An 18,171-nucleotide genomic window follows, 5' to 3' on the forward strand; every position below is an offset into this window, starting at 1 on the left:
ATTTGAGGGAAGTGCAAGTGAAATGTTGCTTCACTTGAAAGAAGCATTTGGGCTCTTGGACGGTGAGGAGGGGGGAATTAAAGGGGCAGGTGTTGCACCTTCTGCGGTTGCATGGGAAGGTGCCGTGGGAGGGTTTGAGGTGTAGGGGGTGATGGAGGAGAGGACCAGGGTGTCCCGGAGGGAACGATTCCTGCGGAATGCCGCCGGGGTGGTGAAGGGAAGATGTGTTTGGTGGTGGCATCATGCTGGAGTTGGCGGAAATGGCGGAGGGTGATCCTTTGAATGCGGAGGCTGGTGAGGTGATAAGTGAGGACAAGGCGGACCCTATCAAGGTTCTGGGAGGGAGAGGAAGGTGTGAGGGCAGATGGGCGGGAGATGGGCTAGACGCGGTCAACCATTGTGGGTGGAAAACCTCGATTAAGGAAGAAGGAAGACATGTCAAAGGAACTGTTTTTGAAAGTGGCATCATCAGAACAGATGCGATGGAGGCGAAGGAACTGAGAGAATGGGATGGAGTCCTTACAGGAAGCGGGGTGTGAGGAGCTGTAGTCAAGGTAGCTGTGGGATTCGGTAGGCTTGTAATGAATATTGGTGGACAGTCTATCACCATTAATTGAAACAGAGATGTCAAGGAAGGGAAGGGAATTGTCAGGAATGAACCATGTGAAAATGATGGAGGGTTGGAAATTGGAAGCAAAATTAACAAATTTTTCCAGGTCCAGGCGAGAGCATGAAGCAGCACCGAAGTAATCATTGATGTACCGGAGAAAGAGTTGTGGGAGGGGGCCGGAGTAGGACTGGAACAGGGAATGTTCCACATACCCCATAAAGAGAAAGGCATAATGGGCCCATGCGGGTACCCATAGACACACCTTTTATTTGGAGGAAGTGAGAGGAGTTTAAGGAGAAATTGTACAGTGAGAGAACTAGTTCAGCCAGACGGAGGGGAGTAGTGGTGGATGGACATTTTTCGGGCTTCTGTTCGAGCAAGAAGCGGAGAGCCCTCAGACCATCCCTGTGGGGGATGGAGGTGTTGAGGGATTGGACGTCCATGGTGAAGAGGAGGCGGTTGGGGCCAGGGAACTGTAAATTGTTGATAAGATGTCGGGTGTCAGAGGAATCGCGGATGTGGGTGGGGAGGGACTGGACAAGGGGAGAGAGAATGGAGTCAAGATAACGAGAAATGAGTTCCGTGGGGCAGGAACAGGCTGACACGATCGGTCTGCCGGGACAGTCCTGTTTGTGGATTTTGGTAGGAGGTAGAAGCGGGCCGTCCAAGGCTGGGAGACTATGAGGTTGGAAGCTGCGGAAGGAAGATCTCCAGAGGAGATGAGGTCAGTAACAGTCCTGGAAACAATGGCTTGATGTTCAGTGGTGGGGTCATGGTCCAGGGGCAGGTAGCAGGAAGTGTCTGCGGGTTGATGCTCAGCCTCTGCGAGGTAGAGATCAGTGCGCCAGACGACAACAGCACCACCCTTGTCAGCAGGTTTGATGACAATGTCAGGGTTGGACCTGAGAGAACGGAGTGCAGCAAGTTCAGAGATACAGGTTAGAGTGGGTGAAAGGAGTAGAGAAGTGGAGATGATAGCTTTCCCGATGGTCTAGTGGTCAGGATTCGGCACTTTATCAGCAGCAGCCCGAGTTCGATTCCTGATCAGGGAATGTCGATTTTTTTATCTTGTTAAAATGAGTATTAATTACTTATTGATGGTAAAATTTTATCAGCTCCACCAGAACCAGTGGGGTGATAGTTGAAGTTTCGCCGCAGAGTTGGAAATGTCATATTTGGACAAGTCGAGAACAAAGACAGAAGCGGAGTGAGGGAATGAAAGGAGGACAAGAGAAGGGCTGGGTGGAAAGCACTGACCACAGAGCTGGTGGCGCCAGGAAAAATATGGGTGGGAGAAGGGCAAATTTTGCTGCCTATTGTTTGCACTGACATAAATATGACTCCTGATAGATCAGCCAATCACTACTACTCTTTGACAGCAGCACGCCAGGCCGAATGGCCTCTTTCTGTGCTGCAACTTTCTATAACTTTATATTTCCCAACAGCACGGGTCATTCTTCCATTTTATAACCCATTCGAGCGAGATGTACTTTCATACCTTGTATTCGGCTCGTTTGAAACCAAAACACGGAGCAAATTCAGCGAGATTTCTTGTCATTTCCAGCATGAGATTTGTCACGAGACTAATTGAGCGACACATTAATGGTGCCAATCCTTGACTGGAGCTCACCGCGTCCAAAAAGCATTGTTATCATCTGCCTGTTTTGTAACTTCTTGCATTACATCTGCTGAACTATATAAGCTTTTCACAGCTCTGCTTTCTTCACATTGAAATCCAATGTGAAAATATGAGCATTTTCAAAGCTGAACAACGTAGACAAGACTGGAAGGGAAGTGAGATTGTGGATAACCGGCACTCTGCACATTCCTGTAATCAGTACTTGGGCGAATCAGGAAGATCCTGGTGTCTCTGTACGCTGCTATCTGTAAACCGATCACATTCTGTTTTACGTTCGCACCAGCTGACTGTGTTTGCATCAAGCAGCCAATTGACCTGGACGGGCAGAAAGAGCTGGAGGCGAATATCGGTCCTGCACAAGTTTCACAGCGAATTCAACAACCCCGCCTTTTCTCCACACCCATTTATATTTTATTGTCTCTCAGTATTTCTGTTAAAGTGAAACACCGCACACACCTGCTTTAACTGTGAGCTGCCACTTTTTCGACCAATAGGACAATTTCAGCAGCAGTGGAAGTGGTATTTGAAACCAAGCTTCATTATTACTGCCCATCGCCTTGCCTAGCATTGCTACTCAAATAGAACAGAATCAAAGCAGCAACAATACGTCATAAGGCCCCACAAGCCTCCTCCGTCACTTTATAAGATCATGGCGGATCTCCAGCCTCAACACCAAATTTCCACCCAATCCCGATCCCCCTTCATTCCCTTAGAGTCCAAAAATCAGGAGAATTTTTGGATGTTTTTTCTTCCATTGATCCGAGAGTTCTGTGGACACCAGGTTGAAATCAGTAATAATAAGAAGCACAGTCGGTAAGATTGGAACTTTCCTGGGGAAACCCCAGTGGATTTTAACAGCATCGTTTTCACTACCCGGACACAATGATTGACCAAGGCCCCAATGCTTTCCACTCAATCATCAATAACAACATTCACAGCTTCCGCTTCTCAGCTGCACCTCCTTCCAAACATTGTGATCCATTTTCCTCAGGATCTGTTTCTGGATTCAATATTTAGCTGCTTTGTGACCTCGTTTTGAAAACAGATCCGCTTCAACATCCAACACAAATTGAATTGCAAATCTGAAGGACAATCAGTGGAAAACAAGTCACTCAGTAACACAAATCCAATGGTGCTCATTTTCAGATTCATAACAGTCAGCTTTTCAATAAAATGAAGGAATTTGACAGTGAAAAGATTTAGAAAGTTGGTGTGCCTTTTATTTGTGACTCACTCACTCGGGTATTCTGTAAATGCTGCTCCGAGGTTTAGTAACCGGGATATAATCTACCTGAGTTTTCCTGAGCCTGTGCTCGGTGTATTGGGAGGTTTGGTCCGGGTTGCAGTATCTTGTGTCCCAGAGATGGGCAGTAACCCGCTGATTGAAGCTGCAGTCGCCACTTTCTGCTGGCAGCGGGTGATTGGAGAGTGTGGGCCAGAATATTGCTGGTTTTCTGCTTTTCCCTGTCTCACTCACTGTGGAAATGAGGAAGAGGGAATCATTGACGGGTTTGTTTGAATCCAATAACTTCATTAATTTGCAGTGTGTTGGATATCGGTACATGGTAGATCTAAATGTTTTCTCATTATATTTGAAATGAATATTCGAAAAAAAAAAGCCGCTTACCTTGGAGCTCCCTGGATAACATTGGAGCCGGCAACATTTCCGGGGTCTTGACATACAGCTCAAGTAGCCAATGACAACCGGGAACTGAGTGACAATTAATGCTGAAAAAAAAAGAGAAATTTCGTCCCTGGGTGGTCTCGAACCACCAACTTTACGTTTAACAGCCGAACGCACTAACCAATTGCGCCACAGAGACCGATGCAGAATCGAACAATGGTGTCATCGACTTAAAGTTTCTGATTGCTGCTACAGGAATGACAATTGTTCTCTATCAGTTTTACTCTTCCAAAATAAAGGGCAGGACATTTATTGTGGATACATGGAAACAGCCTGATCCCACCCACTGCTGACACATCCATGTCACCGGGAACCAGCTCTCCTACAACCGGAGCCGTCTCCCTTCGAGCCTTTCGGTTCCTTGACTGTTACCAAGTATTCTGATTGTCCCGAAGCCGATATTAGGTTTGAATTCCTGATGTGCAGTAACGAGAATCCTTTCAATGTCTCAGATCAGCTAATTTCACTGATAACAACAGAGTCAATGTTCCAGCGTCTGAAAGAAGGGAAAGGTGCCTTGACTGTCTCTGGTCAGTCGGACAGTTCACCCTTCATTCTCCCCTGATTCCGGTTCCTAAAGAATATCTGAAGATTCACAAAGCTGGAGGCTGAGATTTCTATTTCGGTTCCTTCTCCATTTTCCCACCTGCCAACTGACAATATATTCCAAAATCTCGTCTCAATCCTCCGCCTTGCATCATGTCCAGGGATGAGGAAATTCAGTTTTGTGGAGATTTTATGGAGACCGGGATTGTCCTCCATGGAGCAAAGAGGGTTAAACGGAGATTTCACGGAGCTGTTCAAAATGACGGGGGTGGGGGCAACGGGGACGAGGCGGTTTGATGGAGCAGATCGGGAGAAACTGTTTCCACTGACGGGGGTCAGTAACCAGAGGACTGGGATTTAAGATAATTAAAGAAGGACAGGCTTGCATTTTAATAGCGCTATTCCCGACCAGTGGATGTCTCCAACCACTTTCCAGCCAATTAAGTATTTTTTGAAATAAAAACAGACATTGTTGGAAAAACTCAGCAGGTTTCTCTCTCAAAAGATGCTGTCAGGCCTGCTGAGTTTTTCCTGTATTTTCTGTTTTCCTTTCCAGATTTCCGCAGTTTTGCTTTATTTGAAGTGCAGTCATTGTTGGAATGCAGGGAACACGGCAGCCAATCACCGCTCAGGAAACAGTCAAAACCAGGCACGTCACAATGAGCAGACCATGTGTTCTTGGTTGAAGGATAAACACTGACCAGGTCACGTGGCTTCAACGTGAACCCACAAATTATGATTATGGCTCTGCCCAGTTTTAAACCGGAGAACGTTTCATGTGCTAGGCAAGCATGAAAATCACTGCGCCACAGAAACAGGAAACAGCACAAAGGCTCAATGGGCTTCACTGAAATGTTAAACTGTGACGTCATGCAGCAGCACTTTGGGTCCTTGTTTTGAAGAAATGGAATTTGGCTGTTCTCATTAGGAATGCTGAGACAGACAGATCAACAATGTCATCATCAAATGGCACAGTGCAGTAAGAGGTCTTTCGGACAATCAATTTATGTCAGTTTTGTTCAACGGGCTTTCTTGTTAATCTCAATTTATTTGTCTCTTTCCATAACCCTGATCTTTTTCTCCCTTTCAAGTCATTGTCCAATTCCCTTTTGAAAACTCTACGTTAAGAAAAAACAATATTGTAAGAGGTGCAGGGCCTTCTGCTGTGTCCATGCACAATGTGTGAAAGTTAACAAAGTTTTCCTGACCTAATGACATGAAGAGTTGGATTCTGAAACCTTTGACAAGTTTTAAAATTTTTTGAAATCGTTGATGTCAAATCAAATTATCAAAAAATATTTACCCTGACCAAACATCTCCTCATTTTTATGAGTCAACATATACAATCTCATTACCTATTACCAACATTTCATTGAGTAAACACGTAGCGTCACACAGGAAAAAAGAAACATCATTTGAAACATCGAAAAAATGAAACATTGAAAAAGGAAGTTAGCAGTGGAGATGATTTCTGTTTGTTACAAAGTGCAGGATGATCTGATTAACTGGCGGAACTGGTTCAAGTTTCCCAATGACCTCCCCCTACTCCTTGGCTTCTGTTCTTTTCGTTGGCAATACCAGTGAAGGAAATTATGACTACCCCTTTGTGACGTGATATCGTGGTTGAGTGGTCTAAAACGCTGGATTAAGACTCCAGTCTCTACAGAAACGTAGGTTCGAATCCCACCGTCGCCTAACGTTCAAGTTATCGTCCTTTTAGGATCTGCAGCAGTCCCATTTGAACCAACAAATCCCAACTCACATTAAACCCAGTGGAGTGTGCGCTGTTTTACTTTGATCGGGAGAATGAGGAGAGACAATATAAATATGAGTTGCTGTAGGAAAAAGGCGGTGTGTGGAAATGCAGTCGTTGAGTTGCTCTTGCAGAGAGTCGGCATGTGAACAATATGCTGAATGACCGTCTGATGCAACTGTCTATGATTTTACACAAACTACTTTCATGCAAATCTGGGGCTTGGATTCGCGACTGAGTTGTTAAGGCAACAGGTTTTGAATCTATTGGGGTCTCCACAGGTGGGCTGGAATCCTGACAACTACTCTTCTTATCATTACTGAATTTTAGAGTGTGCCTGCACAATTAATGATCGATTAAGTTGAATAAAAAACATCCAAAACCCCCAGCGATCTCTAATTTCCATTCGTCTGCAAGCGTTCACAGAAGGTACAGCTAGAAATGGAACAAAAACAGAGTGATGCTTGCTTTTTGGATATTTGCCTCTCCTTAGAGACAAACCTTTGCTCTCTGTCACTCTCGGTGTATATGCCTGTGTGTGTGTCAATGCGGTTCAGTTCCCCATTTCACCATCCAAACATTATTCACGTTACTTGTGTGGCTTCATATTAAGATGGTACAGAGAATAAAAAGAGCAGTTTTAAAATATTCAAGAGGAGTTTTCTTTATTTTTTTTTGAATGGAGATTTTTCAGCTTCTGAGGGTCATTTTGGTACAAAGTGGAGGATGATGGAAATTGTCACTGAGCAACATTTAAACAGACAGACACTGAGTCCTTGTGGTTGAGTCGCTAAGGCAATGGACACATCGAGAGAATGAATTTTTAAATACAAATAGCCCAAACTGAAATCACTCGGACATTAGGAACTGTTTCTACTGCTGTCGGGTGTCGGAAGGAACAGGAAAATAAAAGTAGATTCACAAATGTTCCAGGAACGGATAGGTTATAATCACCAGGAAAGGATGAACAGCCTGAAGCTCTTTTCTCCAGAAAGGAAAAGGCTGAGAGATGACCTGATAGAAATGGGATGCTTTGTCCCTGTTTTGTCAGAGATTCGAGGTGAAATTTACTCACTCAGCTGCGGATTTACATCTGCTGAATCGGCATCAAACAAACCATGAAATGCTTAGGGAGATAGAAAGAAAGTTTCTACATTGAGATGGATTTCTTAAGATCGAATTTTCTCATCTGCTGAATCAGCATTTTAATCAAACCCTCTCTGCTTTTAGATTACAACAGTGACTACATTTCAGAAAGATTTAATTGGCTCTAAAGGGCCTCCCGTTGTCCTGAGTTGGTGAAAGGCTCTGTTTAAATGTAAGTCTTTATTTCTCTCTTTCTGTCTGTCAATCTAAGTTAACAATCATGTGGAATGGTGAAGTGTATCTGTTCCTTTCAGTGTCTACCACTCTCTCTCCCTCTGCTTGCCGCTTTTTGTCCCTGTTTATCTGTCTCGCTCTCTTTCACTCTCTCAGTCTCTCTGTCTGTGTCTCTACCTCTGTTCACTTTTGTGCTCTTGGTTCCCTCCATTCCCTCGCTGTCTGTGTGCAACCAAGATGCACTGGATTGATTCCTGAGTGACAGTGAATGTGCTGAGAGGCTGTTTCTCCCTGGCTGGAGCGTCTAGAACTGGGCTCACATTCTCCAGATAATGTGTCAGCCATTTAGGACTGAGGTGAGAAGTCATTTCTTCACTCAAAAGCTTGTGAATCTATGGAATTCTGTAGCCTGGAACTCTGTGGATCCTCAGTCGATGAGAATATTGAAGGCTGAGATGGATAAATGTTTGGACTTTAAGTGAATGAAGGGCTATCGGGATCAGATGGGAAATTGGTGCTGTGTTTGGGGATCTGACATGAATTTATTAAGTGGGAGCGGAGGCTCGAGGGGGCTTATGGACAATTCCTGTTCCTTTTTCGATGTTTTTAATGTTCTGTTTCAGTGGAAACACCATCAAGGCGACAGGAAACAGCAGGTTGAGAGAGGTAGCCTGGCCGAATGGCCTCAGGCGCTGGATTCAGGTTCCATTATTTGTGGATCCGCTGCCAAAGCTATAGGTGGTTCACCTGTTGGTGACTTTGAATGCTCTTTTCTGACGACAAAGTGCCAGCTCAAAGTGAATGCGGGCGTGTATTGGGTTTAATTTTAACTGGGAGAAAGAGGAGAGGCAATACAAATATTAATTGCTTTTGTGAGAATGCACAGCAGTGGAAGTAGTTGAGTTTTCTTCCAGACAGCCAGCACGGAGAAGATGGGCCGAAAGCCCGCCTCTGTGCTGTAGTCATCTTATATACCAACAACATTAACCTGTTCATAGGGCCAGTTGCCGTGGCCGAGTGGTTACGGAGATGGAGTTCAAATCCATTGGGGTTTCCCGCTGCTCATTATTCCTGGTTTTAACTCTGTGTCTGCAGAGTTAATTATCGGTTAGATTCAATCAAATCCATCCAAGTACCAAAGCATCCAAGGGGATTTTCCTATTTCCGTTCATTCACGAAAATATTCACAAAACTTGTAGTCGTAGAGGAACATAAACGGAGCCAGGTTGGTGTTATGCTTGCTTTCTGGGTGTTTGTCTCTCCTTAGAGACTAACCCTTGCCCTCTGTCACTCTCGGTGTATATGTCTGTGTGTGTTCCTCCGTGTGTGTCCATGTGGTTCAGTTCCCGAGGGGGTGAACAAATTTTTACCATCACAAACTTTATTCACATTAGTTGTGCAGCTTCATATTAAAATGTTACAGAGAAAAATATCAGGATGGAAGATGTAGGAGGAGTTTGCAATGTTTGGAAGGAGGTGCAGCTAAGAAGTGGAAGATTCAGCGAGGAGTTTTCTTCTCACTTAACACGACATTTGGGACCAGATCTGGGAGATATTTGTGTCGATGTAAACAGTAAAATCTTCCCTATTACCGCTAATTTTGCCGTGCACCATCCTCTCTATTGTCAGCGCTTTGCAGCCGATCACAGCCCTTCTCTCATTCCCTATCTTCACCTCTGTGTTTGTTCCTTTCCGGTTGTGACCGGATGACATTTCCAACTCTGATGCAAAACTCGAGCTTACACTGATTTCGGCAAATGTGATCTGCATTTCTCTCAGGAAATTATCCAATCTCATTTCCACAGTTTGCACGAGGTCAGCAAATTATCATTCCTTGACCGGGAATCGAACCCGGGCCGCGGCAGTGAAAGCGCCAAATCCTGACCACTAGACCACCAGGGAAACTACACTGAATTTTTACAACCTGGTTTATCGATGCCACCTGTGCCTTTTATTTTTATTTCCGACCCCTTTCACCAGAGACATGTTTCAAATGAACAAAAGAACATGAGATAAAGGAGCAGGAGTCGACCATTCGGCCCCTCAAGCCTGCACTGCCATTCAATAAGATGATGGATGATCTGCCCAGGCCTCAACTCCTCTTTTGTGCCAGCTCCTCATAGCCCCCAACTCCCCGATATTTCAAAAATCTATCTACCTCCTCTTTAAATACTTTCAGTGATCTAGCCTCCACAACTCTCTGGGGTTGAGAATTCCAGACATTTACTACCCTCTGAGAGAAGAAATTCCTTCGCATCTCAGTTTTAAATGAGTGTCCCCTTATTCTGTAACTATGTTCCCTAGATCGAGTGGAAACGCCTTCTCTACATGAACCTGTCCAGCCTCCTCAGAATCTTGTAGGTTTCAATAAGATCACCCCTCATTCTTCTAAACTCTAATGAATAAAGACTTAACCTGTTTTGCTGTTCTTCATCCCAAAAAGTAGCCTGTTGAATCTATTTTGAACTGCCTCCAATGCCAGTATATCCTTTCTTAAATACAGGGGCCAAAATTACACACAGCATTCCAGATGCGGCCTCACCAACACCCTGCACAGCTGTAACAAGACTTCCAGATTTTTAAACTCCAACCACGAGCAAAACAGGCCAACATTCCATTTACCTTCTTAATGACTTGCTGCACCTGCATGCTAACCTATTGTGCTTAATGCACAAGAACGCCCAGATCCATCTGTGCTGCACGTTTTTGGAGTCTCTCTCCATTTAAATAATAGACTGCCTTTTGATTCTTCCGTCCAAAGTGCATCATCTCACACTTTCCTACATTAAACTCCATCTGCCAAGTTTTTTGCTCACTCACTCAACCAATCTATACCCCCTTGCAGATTCCTTATGTCCTCATCACAAAATGCACTCCTACCTATTTTTGTATGGTCAGAAAATTTGGTTACATTACACTCTGCCCCTCCTCCAAGTTATTAATATAGATAGTAAATAATTGAAGCCCTCGGATTGGTCCTTGTGGCACTCCGCTAGTTAGGTCTTTCCAACCTAAAAGATCCTGACTCTTTGCCTTCTGTGTGTGAAATTGGGCTCTTTACATTGCAGGGTTTGTGTAGGGTAATAGGGATCACGGTCTCTCACACACGGAAAGTTTCCCCGCTACATTGCAGGGTTTGTGTAGGGTAATAGGGATCACGGTCTCTCACACACAGAAAGATTCCCCGCTTGAAGCATTAACAGTATTAAATGTAGGGAAAGGTTGCATCATTCCCGTTTGATGTTGAATAGTAACTGGAAGCATCATCTCAAAACAAAGTGACATTTATACTTCTCCGGGTTTTGAATGATCTTCTGAACAATGCATCGCTCGGAAATTAGAGGGAAAGATGGGGGCGGATTTGCTGTAAGTTTGTTCGCACATGTGTGAGGTGTTGAATGAGCTGCTGATGTGCTCTGTCACCTGATGATTCTAATGTTAGATCAATTTCTCTGCCGCATGGCTAAGGTTTTCCGCCGAATTATACTTCCACAAAACAAGGTCCTGCAGTGCAATAAGATAGCACAGTTTGATATTCTGCAAGGAGCTGCATGTTGCTTTCGTAGCCTAGTAGTTATCACATTTCCTTTACACGGGGAAGATTCTCTGGTTGGAAACTCACATTAGAACTGGCAACATTTGTGGAAAACTTTCCTGCCGCCATTGACAACCCGGATCCGTATGACAATGAGTGTTGATGGGGAAAAAAAAACATCGGAAGTTTCGTCCCCGAGTGCTTTTGAACCACCAAACTTTCAGTTGGAAGAACACGCTAATCAATTTTGCTGCAGGAACTGATACAACTTCCTGTCTTCCTTGTACAAGCACAGCCAAATCTCTTTGTAAATCACTGCACACGTTCTCACCTTTTCAAACATGTCCTGCTTTGTTGCTTTTTAAAAATTACTTTTACGACCAAGTGAGTTACTTCAGTCTTTGCTACATTTTTCTCCGTCTGCCGTCTTGTTAGCCAAGCACCTCTTATATATTATAAAAACAGAAAATGCTGGGAAAACTCAGCTGGTCTGACAGCATCTGTGGAGAGGGAAACAGTGTTAACTTTTCGATTCCATGTGACCCCTCTTCAGAGCTGAAGAGAAGTAAAAAGTGATGGGGTTTATACTGTTCAAGTGGGGCAGGGTGGGGAGGGGGAGGGGAGGGTAGAGCAGGTGAAGCTGGGTAGAAGGTCAGCGAGAGGTGGGAGCGAAGGAGAGACTGACAAACGTATCATGGACACAAGAAAAAGGGAGTGTTAATGGCAGTGGTGAGGGCTGAAGAAGGTGCTGATAGTTGCATAAAAGAACGAAAGCAGAATGTGTGAATAGCAGAACAAGGGTCAGCACTCTGTGAAAGAACAACATGGAACAAGTAACAGATGGTGCTTTTGGAGTTGGGGTTGGATGGAGTGAGAGGGAAGTAGTTGGGAAAAAAGGATTAAAAAGGGGATAAAAAGGGGTATGAAATAACGAATAAATGAATAAAAAATAAGTAAATAAAATACATTTTTATAAAGGGATTTTAAAAAGTGTGAAAATGGAGGAGAGAGTTCATGGTCTGAAGTTGTTCAACTCAATGTTAAGTCCAGAAGGCTGCAAAGTGTCTAAGCGGAAGATGAGGTGCTGTTCCTCCAGTTTGTGTTGAGCTTCACTGGAACATTGCAGCAGGCCAAGGACAGACATGTGGGCATGAGAGCAGGATGGGGTGTTGAAATGGTAACCGACAGGAAGGCCTGGGTCATGCTTGTGGACAGACTGAAGGTGTTCTGCAAAGTGGTCACCCAGTCTCCGTTTGGTCTCCTCAATGTAATAGTTGCAGATGTACAACTTGCTATTTCCAAAACCCACCAACTTAATCAATGCGGCTCCTCTGAAACTTTCAATGCAAATATTGATCCTTTATAAGGTGCCATTCCCAGAACTATACACAGTCCTCCAGTTGTGACCTAACCAGGGCTTTGTATAGCTGTAGCAAACCTTTCCCTCTTTTCTATAAGAGCCTCTGAAACAGGTTGTACAGCAAGAGGAATAGGAATATATATGTCGACTAAGAAAATGAGGAGATGCTTGATCGGAATAAATTTTGTTAAAAAAATTAAATCCAAATCAACAGTTTAAGTACTTTTTTGGTTCAAAAACTATGTAATAATCCTAAATGCAATTCTTGGTGTCATTGGGTGAAGGAAACTTTGGTAACGCTTCAGAATTTAGCAGACTGGGCACTGTAGAAGCTCCTTCTCATCTTTCAATATCATTTTTATTAAATCAGTATTTTCCAAGTGAAATTGGAGAATGAGTTGAGAGGGGGAAATCGGGATTATGCAGAGATGGAAGGAAAATCGGATGAATGAGGAGGCTCTTTGTAAAAAGCTTAGGCATGGAAAGGATGAGTGGGAGGATCTCTTACTGCGCTCTGCCATTTGATGATGACATTGTTGATCAGTCTGTCTCCAGCATTCCTAATGAGAACAGCCGAATTCCATTTCTTCAAAACAAAGACCCAAAGTGCTGCTGCATGACGTCACCGTTTAACATTCCAGCCAGGTGCCTGCACAGTTCAGAGGAGAAAAGTAACATCCGAGGTTTATCTGTAACTCAGAAAATTGAAGCGAGGGAAACTCAAGAAAATTACAATCGCCAGGGAAGTGATACCGAGTAAATTGTTGGAGGTGCGGGCTCACAAACCCTCGGGTCCTGATGGGCTTTATCGTAGCATCTTAAAAGAAGTGCCAAGTAAGATATTTGATGTATTCGTTTTAATTTTCCAAATTCAATATATTTGGGCAAGATTCCATGAGATTGGAAAACAACAAATGTAATACGTTGGCTCAAAAAGTGAGAGAGACAGGAAACAGGAAACTGCAGGGCAGTCAGTTTAACATCTGTCAGAAGGAAAAGGTTCGATGCTATTTTTAGTGACGTTATGGCAGGACACATTAAAAAATTCAAGGTAATCAGGCAGAGTCAACATGGTTTTGTTAAAGGAAAATCGTCTTTGACCAATTTGTTAGAGTTCTTTGAACTAGCATATATTATGGATAATGGAGAACTGGTGGATGTGCTGTACTTAGGTTTCCAGAAGGCATTTGATAAAGTGACACATCAAGTGTTTTTTGCGGAAAGTAAAAGTTCATAGTGGAGGGGGTAATAGATTGGAATGGATAGAAGATTGGCTAGCTAACAGGAAGCAGAGATTAAGAAAAATGGCTCACTGTCTTGTTCGCAGGATCAGTGGTATGTCAAAGGGATCGGTGCTGGGGCCTCGGCTTTTTACAATGTGTATAAATGAGTTGGATGAATGGCCCAAGGAATGGTTGGTAAATATGCTGACGACAGAAAGATAGTTGGAAAAGTAATTGGTGGAGTTGACATAAGGACCTGAAAAGGGACATAGATAGATTAAATGAATGGATAAAGATCTGGTAAATGGAATATAATGTGGGCAAATGTGAAATTGTCCATTTTGGCAGGAAGAATGAAAAAGCATATTATCTAAATGGTGAAAGATTGCCGGGCTCTGAGATGTAATGGTTAGCATGCAAACATAGCAAGTAATTAGGAAAGCTAATAAAATTATATTGTCGCTGGACTAATAGTCAAGGGAGCCAGGGTAACACTCCGGGTTCGAATCCCAAACAGCCCTTCTCTTCCTCTTTCATTCCCACACTCTGCCTCTGTGTTTGTTCTCGACTGTGATATTTCCACTGTAATTAGTGAAACGAGTGTGGATTGCTGTAAATACCTGTCTGGTTCACTAATGCCCTTTAGGGAAGGAAATCTTACCTCGTGTGGCCACACGTGACTCCAGGCCCACAGCGCTGTGGTTGACTCTTAAAATACCCCCTGAAATGACCACTCAATTGTAACAAAGATACATAAAAGGAATGAACTGACTACCCAGTATTTGACCAAGGCACTGGAAGCGACAATGGCAATCTCAGCCCTGTCGACCCTGCAAAGTATTCCTTACCAACATCTGCCTAACAGACTAGTCAAGCAAACAGCCTCACATATGGAAGCGTACCTTACAGATAATGCCTCAGACACCACCATCTCTGGGTATAGCTTGTCCCACCGAGGACAGGCCCAGCCGAGGTGGCAGCACAGTCGGGAGGGAATTGCCCTAGGAGTCCTCAATATTGATTCTGACCCCATGAAGTCTCCATGAAACAGGTCAAATGTGGGCAAGGAAAGCCTCGTGTTGATTAGCACGTATCATCTTCCCTCAGCTGATGAATCAGTGCTCCTCCATGTTGAACAGCATTTGAAGGTGGCAAGGGCGCACAATGTATTCTGGGTGGGAGACTTCAATGTCCATCGCCAAGCATGGCTCGGTTCTGCCACTACTGGCCGAGCTGGCTTAGTCCTAAATAACATAGCTGCTAGACTGGGTCTATAGCAAGTGGTGAGCGAAAAACATACTTGACCTCATCCTCACCAACCTGCCTGCCTCAGATGCATCTGTCCATAACAGTATTGACAGGGGTGACTGCTGCACAGTCATTGCGGAGACGAAGTCCCCGTCTTCACATTAACAATATCCTCCATCGTGTTGTGTGGCACTACCACCATGCTAAATGGGATAGATTTCGAATAGATCTAGACTCGGAATCCAGGAGACACTGTGGGCCATTGGACTTGAACATAATCTGTAACCTCATGGCCCTGCATATCCCTCACTGTACCATCGCCAGCAAGCCAGGGGATCAACCCTGGTTCAGTGAAGAGTGCAGGAGGCCATGTCAGGAGCAGCACCAGGCATACCTAAACATGAGGTGTCAACCTGGTGAAGATACAACAAAGGGCTACTTGCATGCCAAACAGCATAAGCAGCAAATGATGGACAGGGCTAAGTGATCCCACAACCAATGAATCGGATCTAAGCTCTGAAGTCCTGTGACAATCAGTCGAGAATGGTGGTGGACAATTAAGCGACTCACTGGAAATGGAGGTTCCACAAATATCCCCAAACTCAATGATGGGGGAGCCTAGTACATCAGTGGAAAAGATAAGGCATTTGCTACAATCTTCAGCCAGAAGTGCCGAGTGGGTGGTCCATCGGCATCCCCCAGAGGTCCCCAGCATCACAGATGCCAGTCTTCAGCCAATTCGATTCACCCCACGTGATATAAAGAAGCGACTGAAGGCACTGGGTACTTCAAAGGCTATGGACGCTGACAATATTCTGGCAATAGTACTGAAAACTTGTTCTCCAGAACTTACCGCGCCCTTAGCCATGCTCTTCCAGTACAGCTATAACACTGGCATCTATCTGGCTATGTGGAAAATTGCCCAGGTATGTCCTGTACACAAAAAGCAAGACAAATCTAACTCAGCCAATTACCGCCCCATCAGTCTACTCTCTGCCATCAGTAAAGTAATGGAAGGGGTCACTGACAGTGCTATCAAACAGCACTTACTTAGCCATAACCTGCTCACTGATGCCCGGTTTGGGTTCCGCCAGGGCCACTCAGCTCCTGATCTCATTATAGCCTTAGTTCAAACATGGACAAAAGAGCTGAACTCCAGAGGTGAGGTGAGAGTGACTGCCCTTCACATCAATGCAACATTTGGCCGAGTGTGGCATCAAGGAGCCCTAGCAAAACTGGAGTCAATGGGAATCTGGGGGGAATACTCTCCACTAGTTGGTGTCATGCCGAGCACAAAGGAAGATGGTTGTGCTTGTTCGAGGTCAGTCATCTCAGCTCCAGGACATCACTGCAGGAGTTCCTCAGGGTAGTGTCCTCAGCCCAACCATCTTCAGCTACTCCATCAATGACTTTCCGCCCATCATAAGGTCAGAAGTGGGGATGTTCGCTGATGATTGCACAATGTTTAGCACCATTCGCGACTACTCAGTTACTGAAGCAGTCTATGTCCAAATGCAGCAAGGCCTGGATAGTATCCAGGCTTGGGATGACAAGAGGCAGATAACATTCGTGCCACACAAGTATCATGCAATGACCATCTCCATCAAGAGAGAATTCATTCATCACCCCTTGATGTTCAAGGCATTACCATCACTGAATCCCCCAGTGTCAATATCCTCGTTGTTACCATTGACCAGAAACTGAACTGGACTAGCCATATAAATACTATAGCTACAAGAACAGGTCAGAGGCTAGGAATCATGCGATGTGTAACTCATCTCCTAACTCTCGCAAAGCCATCTACAAGGCATAAGTCAGATGTGTGATGGAATACTCTCCACTTGCCTTGCTGAGTGCAGCACCCACAACACTCAAGGAGCTTGAGACCATCCAGGACAAAGCAGCCCAATTGATTGGCACCGCATCCACAAACAATCACTCCCTCCTCCACCGACGCACCGTAGCAGCGTTGTAGATGCATTGCAGGAATTCACCAAGGCTCCTTAGGCAGCACCTTCCAAACCCACGACCGTAACCATCCATAAGGACAGGAGCAGCAGCTAGATGGGAACGACACCACCTGGAAGTTCTCTGCCAAGTCACTTACCATCCTGACTTGCAAATATATTGCCGTTCCTTCACTGTCGCTGGGTCAAAATCCTGGAACTCCTTTTCTAACAGCACTGTGGGTGTACCTACACTACACGGACTGCAGCGGTTTAAGAAGGCAGTTCACCACCACCTTCTCAAGGACAACTAGGGATGGGCAATAAATGCTGGCCTAGCCAGCGATGCCCACATCCCGAGAATGGATAAAACAAAGAAAAATATCAGCATGAAAGATATAATAAGAGATTGGCCCTTTCTATGTATATCCTACAACAACAACTTATATTTATAAAGCGCCTTTAACCAAATGAAACGTCACAAGGCGCTCCCCAGGAGCATTATATAACAAAGTGTGACACTGAGCCACATATTCAGTCAGAGGACTAAAAGCTCGGTCAAAGGGGAGACTTTAAGCACTGTCTTAAAGTAGGAAAGTATCGACTTCATGTTCCAGCTAACAGCAATGGTGCTTCTCATTAGTGAAGAAGTCACTTGAGTTCAAGTTTAACAAGACGGAGAAAGTTTTCTCTAGTGAAGAGATCGGGAATGAAAAAAAAGCCAAATATTCAGTTTATTGCTAGTTTCCCTGATGACAACTGACCAGGAATCGGCGCTTCCATTGGACCAACAGCGAATAGGGTGGAGGGTTTTGGAAATTGAAAGTTACACATGAGCAGCTTGTGGGACTATTTCACCTCACTGTCAATTTCATGTTCCAGCTCACAGATACCGTTATTTTCATTGGCTGAAGAAGTCGTTTGTGTTGAACCTAAACAGGCAGTTTTGTGGTTTAAGAGATTTGAGATGGAACAAAAAGAGGCAAAAGCAGCATAGATAAGCCAGCTCGAGAAATGATTTGGTCGCTCCCTTGGTGGTCTAGTGGTTAGAATTTAGCACTTTCACTGCTGCGGCCCGGGTTCGATTCCTGGTGAAAGAATGAAGGTTTGTGGATTTCGAGAAATTGTTTAAGCAAGTATTGATAATTTACTGATTGAAAATATTTGGCAGCTCTGCCAGAAGCAGCAGAGTGAGAGTATCGCCTCGGAGCTAGAAAAATCAGACTTGGAACAAGTGGAGAACACAGAGGTGGAGTGAGGGAAAGGCTGAAGTGTAGGGCTGGTTGTAAAGCACTGACCAGAGATAT

At 44.5% G+C, this 18,171-nt stretch overlaps 1 protein-coding gene and 1 non-coding gene across 2 annotated transcripts in view; both read right to left on the minus strand.

Moving 5' to 3' along the window:
- LOC144698056 (uncharacterized) overlaps positions 1-18,171 on the minus strand; it is a 136,661-nt gene that overhangs the window by 90,707 nt on the left and 27,783 nt on the right. The window lies entirely within an intron of this gene.
- On the minus strand, positions 9,383-9,454 carry trnae-uuc (transfer RNA glutamic acid (anticodon UUC)). Its single transcript has one exon. It is a non-coding gene; the product is annotated as a tRNA-Glu (tRNA).

This window comes from Cetorhinus maximus, chromosome 23 (genome assembly GCF_964194155.1).
Source record: "Cetorhinus maximus chromosome 23, sCetMax3.hap1.1, whole genome shotgun sequence".
In the NCBI taxonomy this organism is placed as follows: domain Eukaryota; kingdom Metazoa; phylum Chordata; class Chondrichthyes; order Lamniformes; family Cetorhinidae; genus Cetorhinus; species Cetorhinus maximus.